The 5,768-nt window shown below is 38.9% G+C and overlaps 1 pseudogene; it reads left to right on the top strand.

Annotated features, from left to right (window-relative positions):
- Positions 1–223: 223 nt before the first annotated feature.
- Positions 224–5,505, top strand: LOC135171554 (cap-specific mRNA (nucleoside-2'-O-)-methyltransferase 1-like; annotated as a pseudogene).
- The last annotated feature ends 263 nt before the right edge of the window (positions 5,506–5,768 follow it).

The raw sequence follows: 5,768 nt of genomic DNA, 5'->3' as shown, positions 1-5,768 counted from the left end.
ATTTTTAAATCAATACAGAGAATTCCGCGGATTCTTGATTATTTTTCTATTCGTTTGAGATTTTGTCGTTTGTTTATTTGTCAGATTATTTGCGAAACGGGAAATAATTTGACAATAATTCCATAGTTTATTATAAATATTTATTTGATTATTTTTGAACATTCAGATTAATTAGTTTCATTGTAACATTTCGTTTTGAATTTTCTAGAAAATCTCATTACTAATGATAAAATCCGATAAATTTATCGCGAGTTCCGTAGCTAAAATCGATAGTTTTCTTGATATTTTAGAATCTTCCACCGGCGATGTCGTCCAGGCTTCCGCTTCGCGCAAAGGGTGTTATGATTACGTCGCTAAACCGGAAGAGACCGGAACTACAACTTTTGATAATCCTTCGGTTATGGTGAAACGGCGTAGAGGATCTGGTTCTCTCTCAATCCCAATGACCCGGGGTGGCTCCCTTCTGGAGGAATCCTCCGCTTTTCGCCACGTGACTTCGAACGTCGTCCATAGAATAATGCAAAATATGGACTTTACTGGTGGCAAGGGCCTGGGTAAGAGAAATCATTTTATCACTGAGCCCATTCAGGCTTCTTTGCATAAGGGTCGACGAGGTTTGTGTCATAGTAACCAAGCTCTGATCAAAGCCATTGGGAAATGGGATCCATCCCAAGAAATCATAAGCGTTAGGGAGAAAATCTACTGGTTGAGAAATGATCAGGAACCACCAATAGCAGAGGATTTCATGGGTTGGATGCGCAGGGCTCCTTGGAAAAAGACCATTGATGATGAAACTTTATTTTGCGAGCCCCAGATCCTTCACCAGGTCATAAGCTCAAAGAGCATTTTCGATGGTTTAGAAAAACCTGAAATCCAAAGGGCGAGGATTCATTCGAATCCCTTTGAAACAATCAGAGGTGTATTTTTTCTTAATCGAGATGCTGTAAAAATGGCTAATATTGACTGAGCCTGCAATTTCATGTTCACTAATCCAACAACTGCAAATCCAAATGAGATCCTCTACTTCGCCGACGTATGCGCCGGTCCTGGAGGATTCAGTGAATATGTCCTGTGGAGGAGGAAGTGGCATGCAAAGGGCTTTGGATTCACCCTGAGGGGCTCCAACGACTTTCAATTACATAACTTTTACGCTGGACCACCAGAAACTTTTCATCCTTTTTATGGACCAAAGGGTGATGGTAATATTTATGATCTGGAGAATATCAACAACTTATTATGAATCATACCAAAGGACAGGGTGTTCACTTCATGATGGCTGATGGAGGATTTTCGGTTGAGGGAATAGAAAGTATTCAGGAGATTTTGTCGAAACAGTTATACTTGTGCCAATGCCCGGTGGCCCTTAAGATTGTGCGGACACCCGCCCTTTTCCTTTGATCGTCCAAAAACGGAACAAATGCTCTGAAGGGCGCCAGTTGTTCTTTGTCTCGACGGGAACAACAAACCGAAAAACGTACTCGAAGCGGATAACTCACGGCAAAGAACTAAAATTCCAACTAAAACGTAAACTCAATAACTTAAAGCTAAAAGATCAAAGGAAAGGTGGTATTTGCTCACGCTGCTCAGGATGTAGGTTGTGGAGAGAGGGGTGGTTCGGGGTGTGCTGGTCACTGGGCTGTCAATTCCATAAATTCAAAACTCAACACATATTTAATATTTCTTTACGGAACTATATTCTGTAACTTCCGATAATAATAACTCAAAATACAAATTTCTACAATATTCCAAATATTAATAATGACACAGATATAAACCCAATAATTTTTGTGAGAGAGAGAGAGCTCTTATAAATTACTCAATATTCCATTTATTTTAAGGAAAGTAAGCGTATCGTCGCAGAGAGAAATTCAACTATGTTAACCCATCTAATCCATTACAATAAATTTTATCAAAACCAAATAAAACAAAAGAAAATATACGATCCTAATGTCGGGCTAAATGTTATTAATTTACCCGAAAACCTAACAGTCCATAATTTCGAACTCATTACTAATACTCGATACATTCAATAAATCCGAATTATAATTTTCAAGGCGTCATAAACGCAAATAATAACGAAAATTCCTAACGTAACATAATCTATAAAACATACGGGCTCCGAGAGCATAACACATAGCAGCTAAAACGACGGACGCGGGATATACATTATACGGAGGCGCGACCTTGGCGAGAGAAAATACGCGGGAGATTCTCGCGGAGGCGCGTAACGTAAACAAACGTAAACTCGTACTCGAAACAACGAATCGTTAGACACTTTTTATTAGCGAAGTGTAATCGCAATGGCCTAAGGCACAATAATAGAAAAAGAGAACAAATCCCTAGGCGATAAACGCAAACACAACTTTCCAGAAAAATATCTGTACAGGCAATAATCTACAAATAATCCACACGACTAACACGCATCCAAATTCAGATTTTGGATTATAAAATAAACCAAAAGGCCAAAGGCACAAAAATGGAATAAATCCATAAGCGATAAACGCAGACACAATATTCCCTAGAAATATCGGTAAAAGGCAAAACTTGCAAATTCTTCCAAATTAATTTGGAATATATGGATAATCCATAATAATACGTAATTTTGGAATATATAAAATAAACCAAAAGGGCCAAAGGCACAAAAATGTACAAAAGAATTCGAAATTCCAAAAAGGCAGTAACGTAAATCAAATATATTGGCGACTAGCGCAAGGTATTTCCTCAATACGAGAATATTCTCCCAAATTCCACAACAGGTGTGACCTCATCAAGGTCATGAGTATTGCGTCACCCTGGCATGGCTTGCAATTGCTAGGCAATTGTTAAGCAATATAAAAGACGTTAAACGTAAAAGACGTAACTGCATGGTTTTGGCGTTATTTAGGCTCTACCGCACAGAGCAATAATCTCAATAAATTAACCGGAACAATGACTATTACCCTGAGATGAGAATCAGGATAAATTGATTTACTCTCTAATAAGCATTATTAACAATAAATCAAAAACTCACGGTTGCGACGTGTACGCGCTGGGAGACAATGATCGAGTATCTCTCGGACAACGGGTCAATTCGACTTCAATCGTCCTCGAATAGTTTTCCTGATGGTTTAGTGCTCTCCTGGCGATGGTTCGAGCACAACTAATTAACTAATTAGTACTAAATTCACTATTAATTCGCTTGACGCTGATACCACACGTGGTGATGCCGGCGACGTCTGCGTAGCAACTGTTGCTATGCGACAGGTTGGCGCATGGCGACCGACGGGAGCGTAGCTCTCCGGGCGTTATGGCAACGCAGGGTTGGCCTAGCAGGTCTCGGAACGAAAGTTCAAATGTTCGCGTAACTCAAATTCTATCTCCGCGGTCGTATTCTCGGGATCTCCGGGGTTAGGAGAAACGTAACTAAATAACTAAAACAAAATAATATTTTCGCGACTTATTTTTATTTTCTATCGCTCTAAATTTTAACGTAAACGTAACCTAAATCGACCTTTGGCAATCCACGCGATGGTAATGGTCGTGATTACTCGCGTGGCCTTCCACCCTAAAACTAAACTCAAAACCCTTCCTTCCCCGTAAATCCACTATTTGAGCGGCAGTATTTCATCTGCACCTACACGTTTCCGCGAAACCACAGAGAGGTTTCAATTCGAATAAATTACGTGGCTCGGTAATATCTTGGCCTAAAAACGTAATAATTCTCCTTGAACCAATAACCAAAATTGCCAAACCGCGAGACGCGTCAATTATCCGCAAAACCCGATAAACGTAAACTCTAATTCCCAAAACGTAACAAAAATTTTCGATAGCTACTAATTCTGTTATTCCGAAATGTATTTAACTAAAACGCAAAAATATATATTTTAGATCTCGTAAAAATAATTAAATTAATCCCTCATTCTAAATTCTTACTGATTTATTTTCTCTCTCTCTCTCTTACTCACGAAATGCAGGTTAGCATAGACCTCAAGGGATTCCTTTGGAATTCCTTTGTTACTAAGTTGTTCGATCTGTTCACACCATTCAGCGTGGGATTGATTTACTTGCTATACAGATGCTTCGAAAAAATATCAATTTTCAAGCCGAATAGATCTAGACCTGGCAACTGTGAAAGGTGTGTATTGTCTAATTTTTACAACATAAAATACATTTTTTTTTCTTGTAAATTTTCCAATAATTTCATTAATTTTTCTTTCTTGTGTTCTAGGTACTTGATTTGCGAGAAGAAGAAGAGTGAAATTGAGGCTGTGATCAACTATCTTTCATATGCTAGGGAAGTTCTTCTGAGGGCTGACGGGAACGGCGATATCAGGGAATTGGTACCTGTGGAGTTGCTGCAAGATGCAGATAGCTTCTACAACTATATTTGTCGTTCCAACAACGATCTGGGAAGGAAACAAGTGATGGGACTCTTGAAGATCGCTGCCTTTGCCGAGAATCGAAACCTCTCTGAGCCGAAGCAGATACAGATGAGGAAGGAGTGTCTTGCATATTGGCATCTACCGGACCAGACTAGAATAGTCCCCAAGCTCTTGAAACCAGAGGAGAGACTTCGTTCAATCGTCGTCGAATCTGTTGTAAAGTACCTGAGCGCTCCTCCCATGATTTTGACTTCTAAGAATGTGACAACGACTATCCTGGAAAATCCCTGTGATTGGTATGCAGTACTATGTGGACCGGATGCCAGTGGTACAACACCTAACAAACAATTGACTTTCTACTTGGGTATGGGAAGAACCAATGTCTTTAGGTTGGTGAAGAATACCTGGGAGAGGGCCGACAATATTGAACTGCCTCCTAATACATTTGTTTATGCTGAACTGGTGGAGGAGATGAGAGGACTGGAAAATAATATCCGGAGAACTGCATCATTGCATATTGTCGATGCTTATCTCCTGGGAGGAGAGGATGTCAGCAGAAATTCATTTCCAGAAAGGTATGTTTTGGACTTTTTAAAAAATTTTATACTGACGTTTAAAAATAATGTTCTCGTCTATTTGAAATCATCGTGTTTTTAGGTATGCTCTCATCAATAAATTCTGTGAGGCTCTGTGGAAGCCCAATAACTCTGCGTATTGTCCAGTTCGTGCCAAGGAATTGCATCCTCTGGATCGTGAGTTACCCATGAAACTTCATGTACAACCCTGTACATTGATAAACAAGAAGAAATTGTTAGTACATTATCTACAAGATTCATACCCGAGGAGGACACGCCCCGATAACGATCCACTATCCTTTGTACCAAATAGTGTGGTATTCTTGAAGACAACTAGTGCACCCTGGACACGAGTTATCAGTAAGAAATCTAGCCATCATTATTACTTCAATTCTATGACGAATGAAAATTTTTATGCTAATCGTCGACCAGAATCAGCTTGTGCTAGCTTCCTCGAGACATTTTTCACTCGAGTGCAGTGGCATTGGCCGGGGGATCCATCTCTGTCAATTAATTATATATACGATAATGTAAAACAGAAGTGCCCTGTTTATCTACCGGAAGATTAGTGACATAGATTCATCAATTCTTAGGAAGAATTAATTTTATAATTTCTCATTGAGGTATTTATTGCGTGGTCAGGAAGAACTTATATATTTCTTGTTTAGCAAAATTCTGCATAAAAAACATTTTTCATTTTCCTGATGATCCCATAAATACTTGATATTGTAAAATAGTAATTAGTTTAGTTTCTAGTATTGATACAATATTATTGGCTTATTATTGTACATAATTAGTAGTCAGTAAGTGGGAAAAATTGATTAATTCATAA

Source organism: Diachasmimorpha longicaudata, chromosome 20 (assembly GCF_034640455.1).
Source record: "Diachasmimorpha longicaudata isolate KC_UGA_2023 chromosome 20, iyDiaLong2, whole genome shotgun sequence".
Lineage (NCBI taxonomy): Eukaryota > Metazoa > Arthropoda > Insecta > Hymenoptera > Braconidae > Diachasmimorpha > Diachasmimorpha longicaudata.
The sequence above is the reverse complement of the archived record's forward strand: the minus strand, read 5'-3'. Positions and strand labels throughout refer to the sequence as shown.